Below are 17241 nucleotides of genomic sequence, written 5' to 3'. Positions count from 1 at the left end.
TTCTCTGTAATAATAAAACAGTACCTGTACTTGATCCCAACTAAGATATAATTACCCCTTATTGGGGGCAGAACAGCCCTATTGGGTTTATTTAATGCTTAAATGATCCCCTTTTCTCTGTAATAATAAAACAGTACCTGTACTTGATCCCAACTAAGATATAATTACCCCTTATTGGGGCAGAACAGCCCTATTGGGTTTATTTAATGGTTAAATGATTCCCTTTTCTCTGTAATAATAAAACAGTACCTGTACTTGATCCCAACTAAGATATAATTACCCCTTATTGGGGGCAGAACAGCCCTATTGGGTTTATTTAATGGTTAAATGATTCCCTTTTCTCTGTAATAATAAAACAGTACCTGTACTTGATCCCAACTAAGATATAATTACCCCTTATTGGGGCAGAACAGCCCTATTGGGTTTATTTAATGGTTAAATGATTCCCTTTTCTCTGTAATAATAAAACAGTACCTGTACTTGATCCCAACTAGTTATCTATGGGAGATGGCCTTTCCGTAATTTGGAACTTTCTGGATAACTGGTTTCTGGATAAGGAATCCCATACCTGTACCATGTAATTTGAATACAAAATGTTATGGTGGCTTGGAGGTTGCGTAGGATTGTGTTGATGAATAAATGGGCATCTGACTGGGGCCATCGGGGAAGGGAACTGTGCATCTGTTGTTTTGCACTTTGCACCGTGTCCTACATGGGGCCCAGTGTTCCGTTAAACTCACAGTCACAAATGATGAAATATCCCTGCGAGTTTCTGCCGAGTAAAGCCTGGAACGTTTAACAGCTCCCATTCCCTGAGTAAAGCCAGATATTCACTGAATCTTCTAGGGGCCTTCTGTCACCATGACAGCAACAGTCCCATTTGCAGTATTTTATATAAGAAAAAAAGAGATTTATCAGCATATTTATAGCAGAAGGGAAAAGCCATGCAGAGCTATAGTCCCCGCCGTCGGCCATAACGGCTAACAGGTTAATGCTGCTCCTTCTGCACTCCCCTCGCCATCTGTGTTACTGGCCATTAGAACTCAGGGAAAATATATAGATCTATACGCAGGCAGCTCATTTTCTTCCTTGTGGCCAAAGCGCAGGAGTGAGTGAATGATGGCCTTAATATCACTGGGCTTTAAATGGCTTTATTCAGCCCAACTGCGCTATTATTTCCCTTGTATCCACCAACTGCCGCCTCTTTAGAGTAGCCCTGCCATCCTGCCGGGGGTAAACGTATCTGGAGCAGAGTGAGAGATGATAAATGGAAGGTGCTCTTTGCTTTCATTGCCAGTTATTTTATCAAACAGACAACTTTACATCTTGGGAAGGGGCCGATGCCATTGTGGCTTGGGATCTGAGCGTTGCTTCCAAGTGGGTTAATTTGGGGGATGGAAGAAAGGGATGATGGTGTCAAACAAGGGGGAACTCCACCCAAACACACATTAAGCTTTTTGAAAAATAAAAATAATTTCAAGCAATATTCCAATATACAATTAAAAAATATGCAGCCTAATAGTATGGTTTGGTAAGCCCCGCCCCCTGTTCCCCTGCTGGTCTGGCTGACTACTTTGTGACTCAAATAAACTGTAAGGGCTCTGGCACACGGGGAGATTAGTCGCCCGCGGCAAAACTCCCTGTTCACGGGCGACTAATCTCCCCGAGTTGCCTTCCCCTGCCATCCCACCGGCGAACATGTAAGTCGCCGGCGGGATGGCAAACGCAGCAGGGCGATTTCGGGAAATCGCCGAAAAAGCCTCGCGAGTCTGCCTTCAGCCTGTATCCTCCCAATCCCACAATTCCCTGCACACGTGATGTCAATAAGGAAAGGAACATCCCAGTGCAATGCATTGTGGGTTATGTAGTTCCTGCATGCTGTCTGTAAGCTGTGGAGAAGTTGTTACAATTTGTAACGTCAGTGTTTTAGTCCCTCCTCCCCTGCCAGGATTTCAAATGATGCAGAAAGAGAAGAACTCTTGCAGCTGGATTTCACCATATAAAATGGTATTTATTCATATTTTTTGAAGGAACAGATTGCAGTGATAGGTATATTAGAGTTTTCTGTGGGACTCTTTAACAAATTTAGGTTTGGAAGCTGTAGTTCCCCTTTAAATATTATAGGGAAATTTAGTTTTATAGTCAGATGTGCTTGCATTGGGAACTGTAATTAAATGGTTAAGTCTCCTTGCTTTCTCTTACAGAGCAGCAGTTCTGCCTTGCCTTATGGTTGAGGTCACAGTGTAAGGAGCACCGGGAGGCCGGCGCGCATTCCTACCTTCAAGCGCGCCGGTCCCCGGGCTCCTCTGGTACAGCGCGCTCCTGCGCGCACCTCTCTGCGGCGCGTCCCGACGCGCAATGGCAAAGGGCGCGCGCGCGCATGCGCAGTAGCTTTAGGTCCTCCCGGCGCTGCGCGATGACGTCAGTGGACGCGCTGACGTCACCTTGGCGCCAAATTCAAACTTAAAAAGCGGTTCCTTGCTTGTTTTCATTGCCCAAGCTGGTCCTGATTTCCTGGTGCCTTGCTAAGCTATAATATATCTGATTCTCTGGTTTTTGACTCCCTGCCTGACGTTTGACTACGATCCTTGCCGCCTGCCACTGACCTTGCCTGACTCTCTACTACGATCCTTGCTGCCTGCCACTGACCCTTGCCTGACCACGACTCCGATTACAGCTTTACCCTTGGTACCGCGTTGAATAACCTTGGCCGTAAGTAGGATCCCTGCCTCTCCCGCCGCAGAAAGTCCGGGGCCCCAAAAGGGCGTCGGTGAACACCGGGGTCGGCCGGGCTCTCCTGCTTATCTAAGGGGTTATTCCGGGCAGTTACCGGGCTCCTAAGCATACAGACTGTAACAGTTAGCTTGGGCCAACATGGAGCCCTCTCACGCTGCCCCTACTGGTTCCCTGGAGAACGTCCTGGAAGCACTCCTCAAGCGCTTGGAATTTCAAGAGGCTCAACAGGCTCATCTCTCCCAGTCTCTCCAGCACTTCGCCGCCCGTCTGGATTCCCTCCAAGGAGCGCAAGGTGGTTCTGCTTCGCCTCCACAGGTTCCTGTCTCTGTTGCACCCTCGGCTGTGGTACCGCACTCCGAACCTAAGATTCCTGCTCCTATGCGCTACGCAGGGGATCCTGAGGTTTGCCGTGGTTTCTTGAACCAGTGTCTCATTCAGTTTGAACTGTCTCCCCTCAGATTCCCCTCTGAGAAATCCAAGGTGGCATACATCATTGCATTGCTCCAGGGTAAAGCACTGGCCTGGGCATCACCTCTGTGGGAACGAGACGACCCTTTAGTCCACAACTCCTCGGCTTTTATTGCTACGTTTCGCGAGATCTTCGATGCCCCTGGCCGAAAGATCAACGCCTCTACCCGCCTTCTAAAGATAACTCAGGGCACCTTGTCTGCTGCTGAATACGCCATTGACTTCCGTACCTTGGCGGCCGAGGTTGCTTGGAACAATGATGCCCTAGTCGCAGCCTTCTGGCAAGGTCTTAATGAAGGCATCAAGGATGAATTGGCCGCCAGAGATTTGCCCACACAGTTTGAGCAGTTGGTGTCTCTCGTCATTCGCATTGACTCCAGGATCAAGGAGAGGCAGTCCCAGAAGTCACGGGTCCGCAGATCACCAGTTTCCTCCGTGCTGCTTCCAGAATCTTCATCTACCCCAAGTCTTCTGGCTGAGGAGCCCATGCAACTAGGGGCCACTCGTTTGTCTCCAGAGGAGAGAACCCGAAGACGATCTGCCGGACTCTGCTTCTATTGCGGTCAAAGTGGTCATTTGCTCAAAGCCTGTCCCGTGAAGCCACAACGTCAGGGAAACGCACCCGCCTAGGTTCGAGTGGGGAGTCTCCCCTAGGCAGAATCGTTTCACTCCCAGATGCTCAAGCTGCTAGAATTTTCGTCCCTGCTACTCTGTCTTATGGCACTGAGTCTTTCCTGTGTCAAGCATTCCTGGACTCCGGGGCAGCAGGAAACTTCATTGATTCCTCCTTCGTCAAGAAGTCTCGCTTTCCTGTTGTGTCTCTCCAGGTGCCACTCTCTGCTCAAGCGGTTGACGGTCGCCCAGTGTCTCCTGGGTTATTAACTTCCTCCACTGAACTGTTGCAACTTCGTGTGGGTTGGTTACACTCTGAAGAAATCTCCTTCCTAATTATTGAGTGTCCCAATACCCCACTTATCCTTGGTCTTCCGTGGCTCAGACTACACAATCCTACTATCAATTGGGCCACCGGTGATCTTACTGCTTGGGGTTCCTCCTGCCGTTCTAAGTGTTTGCCAGCTCCTGTCGTGCCACTCCATGTCTCATCCGTCATGCCAGACCCTTCTCCTTTGCCTAAATGCTATGATAGCTTCCGTGATGTCTTCGAGAAGAAGAATGCTGAGACTCTCCCTCCACATAGGCCTTATGATTGCCCTGTTGAACTGATTCCTGGCACCATGCCTCCGAGGGGCAGAACGTATCCATTATCTGTCCCGGAAACGCAGGCCATGAAGGAATATATCCAGGAGAATCTCTCCAGGGGCTTCATCAGGAAATCCAGTTCTCCTGCGGGCGCTGGCTTTTTCTTCGTCCAGAAGAAGGATGGGAGTCTCAGACCATGCATCGACTACCGGGGTCTTAACAAGATCACTGTTAAAAACCGTTATCCACTCCCCTTAATTCCTGAGCTCTTTGACAGATTAAAAGACGCAAAGGTTTTCTCCAAACTTGATCTGCGAGGTGCCTACAATCTGATCCGCATCCGTCAGGGGGATGAGTGGAAAACTGCATTTAATACCCGTGATGGCCACTATGAGTATCTTGTCATGCCCTTCGGCCTATGCAATGCTCCTGCTGTCTTCCAAGACTTCATCAATGACATCTTTCGTGATATGCTGCAATCCTGTGTCGTGGTTTACCTCGATGACATCCTGGTGTTCTCTTCTTCATGGTCGGAACACATTCCTCAAGTCAAATCTGTGCTTCAACGTCTCAGAGAAAATAATCTCTACGCTAAGCTGGAAAAGTGCGAGTTCCATAAATCTAAAATTTCCTTCCTTGGGTATATTGTCTCTCTTCCTCCGGTTTTGAGATGGATCCTGCCAAGGTCTCTGCAGTGACTGAGTGGCCTACCCCTGTAGGCCTAAAAGCCATTCAACGTTTTTTAGGCTTTGCCAACTTCTACAGAAGGTTTATAAGAAATTTTTCCCAGGTCGTTGCTCCCATCACTGCCCTCACTCGTAAGGACTCCAAGTCACTTTGGTCTCCTGTGGCCCAGAAGGCCTTTGCATCTCTAAAGTCGGCCTTTGTCGCTGCTCCGGTTCTGATCCATCCAGATACTTCGCGGCCGTTCACCTTGGAGGTTGACGCCTCTGATACTGGGGTAGGTGCTATTTTATCCCAGCGGGTGGGTTTCCAAGGCCCTCTTCACCCCTGTGCCTTTTTCTCCCGGAAGTTATCATCCGCCGAGAGAAATTACGATATTGGCAACCGTGAACTATTGGCCATTAAGCTAGCTTTGGAGGAATGGCGTCATCTCCTAGAAGGTGCTTCCCAGCCAGTCACAATTCTTACTGACCATAAGAATCTAGAATATATTTCCTCCGCTAAGAGACTGAATCCACGACAAGCCAGATGGGCGTTATTTTTTTCGAGGTTCAACTTCTTTATTTCTTACAGACCTGGCTCCAAGAATGTCAAAGCTGACGCCCTATCCAGATCCTTGTCTCCAGAAGAGTCTCCTTCAGTTCCCCCTTGTTCTATTATTTCCCCTGACCGAGTGTTGGCTCCGATATCCTTAGCTCTGCCGGCTACTGAAGCTACACCTGTGTGCCCACCTGGTAAGACTTTCGTCCCTCAGGCTAAAATTTCTCAAATTCTCTGGTGGGGTCATTCCTCTAAGATTGCAGGCCACCCAGGGGTTAAAAAGACACTTGATCTAATTTCCAGATACTTCTGGTGGCCTTCCCTTGTTAAGGATGTTTACCAGTTTGTTTCCGCATGTTCTGTCTGTGCCCAGCAGAAGATTCCTCGGTGTCTCCCCTGTGGCCTTCTTCATCCACTGCCTGTTCCAAGCCAACCCTGGACAGATATATCAATGGACTTCATCGTAGATCTACCTAGATCGGCAGAGTTTACTACCATCCTGGTAGTTGTAGACCGATTTTCCAAAATGGCCCACTTCATTCCTCTAAGAAAGCTCCCGTCTGCAGTTCTCCTGGCAAGTATCTTTATAAAGGAGATTTTCCGACTCCATGGTTTCCCGTCATCTATTGTCTCTGATCGTGGGGTTCAATTTGTCTCCCGCTTTTGGCGAGCCTTTTGCAAATTGTTAGGAATTGGGCTAAATTTTTCTTCTGCATACCATCCCCAGAGTAATGGTCAAACTGAGAGAACCAACCAAGTCCTCGAGCAGTTTCTTCGCTGTTTTATTTCACAAAACCATGACAACTGGGCCGAACTTCTCCCTTGGGCTGAATTCGCTCATAATAATCTCCAGCATGAAGCCTTAGGTTCCTCTCCGTTTGCTTGTGTTTATGGACAGAATCCTCTGTCCCTACCTCCCTCTGTACTCAAGGTGGATGTGCCCGCTGCTGAGGCTGCCGTTCATGACTTCAAGTCCGTTTGGTCATCTGCTCATCAAGCTCTGGTAAAAGCAGCTCTCCGTCAAAAGAAGGCAGCAGATAAACGCCGCAGACCGGGCCCCTGTTTCTCAGTTGGAGATTCCGTCTGGCTGTCTTCTAAGAATATCAAGCTTCGTGTTCCTTGTCCTAAGTTAGGTCCTCGTTACATTGGTCCTTTCAAGGTCAAGGAGGTCATCAATCCTGTTTGTGTTAAGCTCGAACTTCCTCCCAGTATGAATATTTCGAACTCCTTCCATGTCTCCCTCCTCAAGCCTGTGGTGTGTAATGCCTTTTCTTCTGTTTCTCCTTCCCCTACTCCGGTTTTGGTTGATGGGCGTCAAGAATTTGAGGTTCAGGAGGTTGTAGACTCCCGCAAGAATAGAGGTAACATTCAATATCTTATTCACTGGAGGGGGTTTGGTCCTGAGGAGAGATGTTGGGTGGCAGCTAAGGATACTCATGCTCCACGATTGGTAAAGCTATTCCACAAAAAGTTTCCCGGGAAACCTTGGGAGCCCCCAGTGGGTGCTCCTGAGAGGGGGGGTACTGTAAGGAGCACCGGGAGGCCGGCGCGCATTCCTACCTTCAAGCGTGCCGGTCCCCGGGCTCCTCTGGTACAGCGTGCTCCTGCGCGCACCTCTCTGCGGCGCGTCCCGACGCGCAATGGCAAAGGGCGCGCGCGCGCATGCGCAGTAGCTTTAGGTCCTCCCGGCGCTGCGCGATGACGTCAGTGGACGCGTTGACGTCACCTTGGCGCCAAATTCAAACTTAAAAAGCGGTTCCTTGCTTGTTTTCATTGCCCAAGCTGGTCCTGATTTCCTGGTGCCTTGCTAAGCTATAATATATCTGATTCTCTGGTTTTTGACTCCCTGCCTGACGTTTGACTACGATCCTTGCCGCCTGCCACTGACCTTGCCTGACTCTCTACTACGATCCTTGCTGCCTGCCACTGACCCTTGCCTGACCACGACTCCGATTACAGCTTTACCCTTGGTACCGCGTTGAATAACCTTGGCCGTAAGTAGGATCCCTGCCTCTCCCGCCGCAGAAAGTCCGGGGCCCCAAAAGGGCGTCGGTGAACACCGGGGTCGGCCGGGCTCTCCTGCTTATCTAAGGGGTTATTCCGGGCAGTTACCGGGCTCCTAAGCATACAGACTGTTACACACAGTCTGTATTGTGGAGCATTCGGACCACATTGGTCAGGGATCCTGTTTGATATTCAGTGTTTAGATTATGGCATTAGGGTCGGCTCCCCATATAATAATGATCTTTTTTTTCTATTTGATTTGCTTTAGCTTTCCTCTTGCTGCCCAGTAAACCACCACCAGCTCAATACTGGTCCATGTACCCGGCAAGTAGTCATCTTATATGCAGGGTAGCCCAAGGCACCTGGCTGGCTAAGCCTGGCACTGTTACATTCAGATAACCCATAAAAGGCCTCTATCAACACTTTTCTTTTTATTTGTGGAGTATATGAGCAAAGTAAAGCCCAGAGCCTGAACTAGGGGTAGGTGGCAAAGGCATGTTCCTTGGGTGCAGGTAGGGTGGGGGCACAATTTGTAGGGGTGGGAGATAAATGGGGTGGGTGTGAGAAGTGCAAGGGCTGGGCAGACTGAGTGGGGGGGAAATGTTTAGGTAAGAAAGTTGGTGGGAGAAACATGCTGGGCAGTGATGCTCATATAGTTGGCCAGGTGCAGGTAAAACCACACAGACAGAAAATCCCATGCAGATAGTGTCCTGGCAAGGATTGAACCAAGAACCCTGGCCCTGCAAGGCTGACCATTGTACTGCTATGCATATCACTGGGTCAGGAGTTAACAGACAGAGGCATATAGAAACAATGGCAGCGACTTGGTCTTTGCTCGGTATCATTATGTGAGTTGGCCTTGTATAAAATAATGATTTAGGGCAACGCTAGTGCAAAGTCTAGAAATAGTGGCCTAAAAATGAGCGCTGCTGGCACCCCAGTATGTGCCTATTGACCTTATGGGGGAATAAAAGGCGTAGAACCCTAGTGTGCGTCTATTGGTTAATCGCACATATACTGAATATTGGTTTTCTCATGCCTAGAGACAATGCCCGGGTTTCCTCAATCGTTAAACCTGCACTTCAGAAATAGGTTCTAATGACAAGCCTGATTGGTTCCGCACCTGCCATTCAGCCGTGTAGCGCCGGAAAACATTTTTATTGATCCACTTAGAAGGGCAATCACCTGTGAAAACCTTGGGGCTTTATCCAATGAGTTAACCAAGGACGGTAACAATTTAGAGGTCACAATGGTGCATTATCTTACTTACGCCCTACTGATTCACATAGAGACAAGGAATACATTGGATCCAAGGTCACCTTTAATATAATGGTCTGGGCCTGGTGTTGATAAGCTACTTAAGGATCTCTAGGACTGGATGGGTCACTCTTAGGCTCAGAGGTGTGTCAGTACTGGAATCTGTTACCTGTCACCCCAAATAAACAATAGAAAGGTGACCATACCATAGTACAGTGTTGCTCCATTAGGCCCACAGCCTGGTCAGTCTGTTACCAATGGGTATTGGGCAGTGTACATGAGTATGAGTAAGGTAGGGGTGCGTATAGGTGTGTGTGTATGTGGCAGAAATAGGTCATGGGCAATGATACAATATCAGGATTTAAATCCAATGAAACTGGGCAGGGCTTCCGTCAGGGGGTAGAGTGGGGCTGCTGTCAGGGGGTACAGTGGGGCTACAGTCAGGGGGTACAGTGGGGCTACAGTCAGGGGGTACAGTGGGGCTACAGTCAGGGTGTACAGTGGGGCTGCCGTCAGGGGGTACAGTGGGGCTACAGTCAGGGTGTACAGTGGGGCTACAGTCAGGGTGTACAGTGGGGCTGCCGTCAGGGGGTACAGTGGTTCTGCCGTCAGGGGGTACAGTGGGGCTGCCGTCAGGGGGTACAGTGGGGCTGCCGTCAGGGGGTACAGTGGGGCTGCCGTCAGGGGGTACAGTGGGGCTGCCATTAGGGGTACAGTGGGGCTGCTGTCAGGGGGTACAGTGGGGCTGTCGTCAGGGGGTACAGTGGGGCTACAGTTGGGGTACAGTGGGGCTACAGTCAGGGGGTACAGTGGGGCTGCCGTCAGGGGGTACAGTGGGGCCTACAGTTGGGGTACAGTGGGGCTACAGTCCAGGGGGTACAGTGGGGCTGCCGTCAGGGGGTACAGTGGGGCTGCCGTCAGGGGGTACAGTGGGGCTGCCGTCAGGGGGTACAGTGGGGCTACCGTCAGGGGGTACAGTGGGGCTACAGTCAGGGGGTACAGTGGGGCTACAGTTGGGGTACAGTGGGGCTACAGTCAGGGGGTACAGTGGGGCTGCCGTCAGGGGGTACAGTGGGGCTGCCGTCAGGGGGTACAGTGGGGCTGCCGTCAGGGGGTACAGTGGGGCTACCGTCAGGGGGTACAGTGGGGCTACAGTCAGGGGGTACAGTGGGGCTGCCGTCAGGGGGTACAGTGGGGCTACAGTCAGGGGGTACAGTGGGGCTACAGTCAGGGGGTACAGTGGGGCTGCCGTCAGGGGGTACAGTGGGGCTACAGTCAGGGGGTACAGTGTGGCTACAGTCAGGGACCCATGGCAGAAGGGGAACCTAAGTTGTGCGAAAATGCAATTTTGTAATTGCATTACATGTGACATGTGATTGCATGTGACTTTCTGGAACATGGACAGGGTTTGGTGTAATTGTTGCACAAGGGGTGACTGGGGAGAATAAGGGGCATAATCATGCCTGTTCAGGGTATTTATTTAATTTAATTCTACTTGTTTGCAGTCCCCACCTCCCAGTTGAATGGTAAGCAAATAATTGGGTGCTACTGGGATGAGCAGCCGGCTAATTCAGTACTATGGGGTCCAAAATAGACCCTGGCATCTCAATTACAAAGAGGCCCAAACAGCCCCCACCAGCCCAATAAATAGTGAGTGTCTATGGCACCTTACAGCAGCCCCTCTGGCATTTGCCAGAACCCACAGATTGCCAGTCCGGGCCTGATGGGGCCCCATAATTACCAATGGCAGACCTGGGATTGGGGGAATTCAAAGGTTTTTTTTAGGTCTGGACACTCTTATTCCATGGGCATAGTTGGTGGTGGTCCAGGGGCAAAGCATGAGATTTGAGTCCCCCTATCGATTTGGAAAGGGACACTAGGGACCAATTAGTTTTTGGGTCATACGCCTTTATAATTCTGTTTGGTCATTAATATAATCAACCATTTCCATGTGGAAGAGATTTGCAGCTGTTCCGCGTGTATTTGCCCTTAAAAGAAGATTTGACTTTCTGCAATGCAGGACTCGCCTGGAACCTCGCCTTTCTTTATAGAGCCCCATGCTAGCGTGTATCCATTTGTGTATAATTAATGGGGGTGGGAGACCCGCCAGGTTGGTCTGACAGACCTGATTTATATTTCTGCAGTCAGAAGAAAACATGCTCTGCATCTGATGGCTTCATTGGCTCAAGCACTGAAGGTTATTGGCTAATTACGCCAGCAGCCGTATAATTCATAAGCCTGCATGAAACTAATGTCCATCTGTAGGTAAATCAATAGCGTTTGCCTGATGCTGACCTCCTATCTGCTGCCTGTGCTCTCAGCACTAGGGAACCCCTTGGCAATACACCGGTTAAAGGTGCAGTAACTGGGAATCATTATTTATTATTTTGCTCAGAGAGGGAATAGTGATTGTAAAGCACAGTCAATTACGAAGGAAGGTAGACGGGGAATGGTCTACAACTGAGTTGGGCCTAGATAAAGAGCAAGACTGAACCCAGCCATCTCATGGGAACAATAAAGCACCAGTTCATTAAATTCCTTCACATACTGTGTGCCACAGTGACTCCCCAATACAGCACAGGCCCAATCCCATTGCTAGAGGTCCAATGGAACCAAATACTTTGCATGTAGGCCATGGCTGAACCATATGAAGCAGGCAACAACATCTTCCATTTATGACCACTAGAGGTGCTATTGGGTTGTGTTTGTGGAGATGACACCAGGTAGGGCAGTAAGGGTAGTAGCTGCCAGTTGCATGCATAAAAGCGTATTATTGGAGGATGAATCTGCTGTGGATACAATAGTTAATGAGCTCAGGATTTACTCTCTGTGGCAAAGACAAATGAAATCTGTATCTGGAGTCTCCGTGCAGTGATTCGGTACAAGGCAGCGGCAGAGATTTGTTAATGGTTATATTTCTATTCATTTGGATTCTGGTGAGCAGAAATCCTGTTGCAGCAGAAGCCCAGGGAGCAGATGTGTGTGTATTACATGTTAGGCAAGAGCACTGAGTCATGAGCTAATTAAATTAGCCGCACTTTCTCTCGGAATTCCCTCCGATATCTCAGGGTGTTCCTCTCCGCTCGGCACCTACCTGCTCTGCTGGCTCTTTGGAGCCCGGCACTTATATTATGGAGGCCGGTTATATTCCTGCATGCCGAATTGTGACCTTATAGGAACACGGCTGTCCAACTGGAGGCCGGTTATATTCCTGCATGCCGAATTGTGAGCTTATAGGAACACTGCTGTCCAACTGGAGGCCGGTTATATTCCTGCATGCCGAATTGTGAGCTTATAGGAACACAGCTGTCCAACTGGAGGCCGGTTATATTCCTGCATGCCGAATTGTGAGCTTATAGGAACACTGCTGTCCAACTGGAGGCCGGTTATATTCCTGCATGTTGAATTGTGAGCTTATAGGAACACTGCTGTCCAACTGGAGGCCGGTTATATTCCTGCATGCCGAATTGTGAGCTTATAGGAACACTGCTGTCCAACTGGAGGCCGGTTATATTCCTGCATGTTGAATTGTGAGCTTATAGGAACACTGCTGTCCAACTGGAGGCCGGTTATATTCCTGCATGCCGAATTGTGAGCTTATAGGAACACTGCTGTCCAACTGGAGGCCGGTTATATTCCTGCATGCCGAATTGTGAGCTTATAGGAACACTGCTGTCCAACTGGAGGCCGGTTATATTCCTGCATGCCGAATTGTGAGCTTATAGGAACACTGCTGTCCAACTGGAGGCCGCAGGAGCTGGTTGTGGCCCTTGGATGGATTTTTATGGCCCCCAATCTGCTCAAGGACTTCTTTGTATGACATTATTTAAAATGAATCAGCAGTATGAGAAATAATTGGCCTACTTCATATATAAAGCAAGCAGCACTGAGCCAAGTAACATTGATGCCCAAGGCAATACTAGTTGGCCCAAGGCTGTACATTCCCTCCCAATGCCTGATTGGTCCGTATCCCCCTCCCTTTGCCCACACACCAATATATCAAGCAACTTTCCCCCACCCAATCACTCTGCTCAGGTCCATACAAGTTTCACTCGAGGTGCTGGGCCTACAGGTGGGGAAGCCCATTGCTCACCCTGCCCCTATCTCAGCATGTTGCCCATACTATAATAAAAGTACGTTTCCCTTCACTTTATTTCAGCACCAAGTGATTCTCTCTGTCCTGTAATTTACTGTCAACCAGGTGACTTTAGTTTGCCAGTGAATATGCACTTTAGCTCCTCAGAGGAGTGGCTGAAGGCTTCTGAATATTAAACCCCACCCCCTAACAATCTCCGTTTTAAAGCTGCTTGCTGCATTGGTATATGATGATAAGAATTAACCATCCAGTTTCACCCTAATTGCCCTTCAGTGCCCTCTCAGATGTCCATACCCACAGTTATCTCTCAGATGCCCATACCCACAGTTATCTCTCAGATGCCCATACACACAGTTATCTCTCAGATGCCCATACCCACAGTTATCTCTCAGATGCCCATACACACAGTTATCTCTCAGATGCCCATACACACAGTTATCTCTCAGATGCCCATACCCGCAGTTATCTCTCAGATGCCCATACACACAGTTATCTCTCAGATGCCCATACACGCAGTTATCTCTCAGATGCCCATACACGCAGTTATCTCTCAGATGCCCATACACACAGTTATCTCTCAGATGCCCATACCCACAGTTATCTCTCAGATGCCCATACCCACAGTTATCTCTCAGATGCCCATACACGCAGTTATCTCTCAGATGCCCATACACACAGTTATCTCTCAGATGCCCATACACACAGTTATCTCTCAGATGCCCATACACACAGTTATCTCTCAGATGCCCATACACACAGTTATCTCTCAGATGCCCATACACACAGTTATCTCTCAGATGCCCATACACGCAGTTATCTCTCAGATGCCCATACACGCAGTTATCTCTCAGATGCCCATACACACAGTTATCTCTCAGATGCCCATACACACAGTTATCTCTCAGATGCCCATACACACAGTTATCTCTCAGATGCCCATACACGCAGTTATCTCTCAGATGCCCATACACGCAGTTATCTCTCAGATGCCCATACACACAGTTATCTCTCAGATGCCCATACACACAGTTATCTCTCAGATGCCCATACACACAGTTATCTCTCAGATGCCCATGCACACAGTTATCTCTCAGATGCCCATACACACAGTTATCTCTCAGATGCCCATACACACAGTTATCTCTCAGATGCCCATACACACAGTTATCTCTCAGGCACTATCACTGCATGTATCTCATTGTGGCCTTCAGGACCATGGATAGCAGCACGGTCGGATATAGTTGTAGATACAGTGGAACACAGCTAGGCACTACAACTAATGAACTGTATAGGCTTTGACTTGAGAAAGCTGCGGCTGAACTACAATGCAGAGCGTGCTACCATGGAATGTAAGAGTTGTATTTGTAATTTAGCAATATCTGGAGGGCTGCAAGTTTTGTGTAACTGATAGAATTATACATTGGAACCAGGAGGGGAAGATATATGTGTAGAAATGGCATCTTTCTAGCAGAGCTCCATAGGATTCTAATAAGAACCATGCATTTTCCTGTGGTCACAGCAGGTACCACTTACACTGCATTACGGCCGGGGCTGGGTGAGGCTGTTGCCAAGGAGACCCCAGAGCTGTCACTTTAATGGCTTGGATAAACAGCTGGTTAGAAGGTACCCTCTGGGGAGAATCCATAATGTGGGATGTACGTTACTGGAACACACGGGCCCATAGCATTTTGCAGGGATATCCAACCTGTGGAGCTATAACTCTTTATTAACTATGACACCCAAAACCCGTTAACAGTCAAAATGTCCCAGTGGGTGCTGGGAAAAGTAGCTGCTGTAATGCCGCTGTCAGTATGAAGACTGGCCTGTAGCTTTGCATGCAAGTTTAAAGGGGCAGTTCACCTTAATTTTGAAATAGTACTCAGTTGCTCTATAGTGATGCATGGATGGATTAACTGTCACCTCATCCCTAACCCACCCTCTGCCCAACACAACCCATGGCCCGGCCATCACTTATACCCGCCCATCTTGAAATCGCTGAAAGCAGCAGATGCAATTCTTGTTGCACCATTTTGGAGCACAGAGACCTGCAGCTTCTTCAAGGGCCAGTGGGGGAGGCCAATAGGCCCTGTTGCAGGCAGCAAGGACAGGGCTGGCCAGTACCTGCTGGCAATATTGGTCCCTTAGACCGATTTGGCAGCTTATTGGCCCGTGTAGGGGCAGCAACTATGGACCTGTCCAACCGATATCTGGCCTGAAATCGGGCAGATATCGATCGGCTCGTTGATGCGGTCCCTGAACCGACTGCGCCCATTACCATTGTAATAATTTGATCGTTTGGCTCCAGGGCCAAACGACCGAATTAGCTTACATGCTCCCCGATATCGCCCACCCGTAGGTGGGGATATCGGGAAAAGATCCGCTCGCTTGGTGACCTCGCCAAATAAGCGGATCTTGCCGTGTATGGGCACCTTTACACCCAGTAGAGTAACATGTTTGGTGCCGGGCCCCCCAGCAAAAGAAATTCCCCAGGGGCTCAGCACTCAGCCACTGTTACCTGGTGCCCCACCCACGCCCCCCCCCCCTTTCCTTTTTTTCCCCATGCTCCCTGCCTGTCACTTTCCTCTGTTCCATATCCACAGGTAAGAGATTGGTTGAGGAGGGGGGATTTTTTTTTACAATTTTTTAAAACATTTTACCTGTATAGGGGTCTGTATGTGGGGTCTGCGTCCTCTATAGTTAAACCATTGCTCACACCAAATTTCTTTTATTCAGTGCAATGTGCAAACCTAGGGCTGCTACCTTTACAGGCAGCAAAAGCAGAACAAAGGGGTGTGGTTAACGTTGGGGTGCGGCTGATAAAGTTCTGGGATTGGTCATTGATGATATGGGTGGGGCAATACAAGTTTTACAACCCTTAACAACCCTTAACCAGGCAGGAGCACCTTTAAAAATAGGGCTGTCCTTTTCAAAAAGTAACATGGGGGAATCCTATGTATAACTCACCCAGACATAGGGAAGAAATGCTAAATGTATTAATTAGGATTTCCTACACTGATGTTCTCCTAACACTGTGTCTGTTGTTAAACTACATCTCCCAGTATTCAATTACGAAGCAACAACAAATGGAAGTCAGTAGGGAGAGCACCCATTGATTTCCTGATAATATAAGTTGGGGGTCCCAGCATTTGTAGCCCCCCTATTCTCTAACTCTAGCCCCTGCTTAAAGCATCAGCTATTAGATTTTACTGTACAGAAATTAGGTTCATTTCGTTAGTTTTGTTGCTGAATCCTTCCTCAGGAATCACATTGAGTTGAAAAGTGGAGAAGAGAAATTGAGTTTTTGGTGCTGAATTTGTGGGAAGTTGAATGCAGTATTGCTTTATAAGTCATTTACACTGGGCTACCAACCATATACTTCCCCTGATCCCACTGGTTCCTAATGGGATTCCATTAAAGGGGTTGTTCACCCACCAGATTTTTCATCCAGCTGAATTCTGAAAGCAATCATCTGATTGGTTGCCATAAGTTACAGCCCAGGTGCAAATTTGCCCAGCATATATAAATATCATCCCATTGACGTTTTCCATGAGTGTATATATATCTGTTATCCTCACTTCTCAATGAGTCATGTGATACAAATTCTAAGAATCTAACACAAGACCCACGAGTATCCGGTAAATTATATCTTTATAAATAGATCACAGTGATGTCATCAGTTATAATTAATACTTAGGGGCCCATTTATTAAAGTATGAATAAGTATGAATGAGAAAAATTCTTAATTTTTCTAATTTTTAGAACTTTGGGTTATTTCCACAATATTTTCGTTAAATTACATGTATGTAGCCCCTGTTATAAAATATAAGGATATTAGAAGTCACCTTGGAGTTTCATGAGCTGGAACTGTTAACCTGTGCTTTTATATGATCATTGAATTCCTTGGATAATCCTTATATTTTACACTAGGGGGTAAATTATTCCTTATCTATTTTACAGGATATTCTGGGCTCTTGTGTATTATAAACATATATATATAGGCAGACAGCTTGTGCAATAAATCTGTATATAATCCACATTAATATAAGAATCCGTTTGATGATAATATTACACTTATCTGTTGCTCCCAGTTCAGTAGGGAAATGTATTTAGTCCTAAAGAAATAGAAGATCCATTCAGATAAAAAGCAACGACTGGCTCAGTTTGGGTCGGCCCCTGTACACCGTGTAACCGGATTGGAAAGTAACCCTTTCAGTACTGGTGGTTAGAAACGTAGCTCTCTGCTCTGGTCCCTACTG

At 48.1% G+C, this 17241-nt stretch overlaps 1 protein-coding gene across 2 annotated transcripts in view; it reads left to right on the top strand.

Annotated features, from left to right (window-relative positions):
• The window catches only part of gpr22l (G protein-coupled receptor 22 like), a 163655-nt gene that overhangs the window by 107374 nt on the left and 39040 nt on the right, over window positions 1–17241 (top strand). The window contains exon 1 of one of the 2 annotated variants that reach the window (XM_031901182.1): window positions 16548–16620. The exons of the other annotated variant lie outside the window; for it this stretch is intronic. The gene's annotated coding sequence lies outside the window, so the exon portion shown is untranslated. Of the gene's footprint in view, window positions 1–16547; window positions 16621–17241 lie in introns of those variants that run through there. 2 annotated transcript variants of the gene reach the window in all.

This window comes from Xenopus tropicalis, chromosome 4 (assembly GCF_000004195.4).
Source record: "Xenopus tropicalis strain Nigerian chromosome 4, UCB_Xtro_10.0, whole genome shotgun sequence".
Lineage (NCBI taxonomy): Eukaryota > Metazoa > Chordata > Amphibia > Anura > Pipidae > Xenopus > Xenopus tropicalis.
Note: the sequence above shows the minus strand (reverse complement) of the source record. Positions and strands in the feature narration are given on the sequence as shown.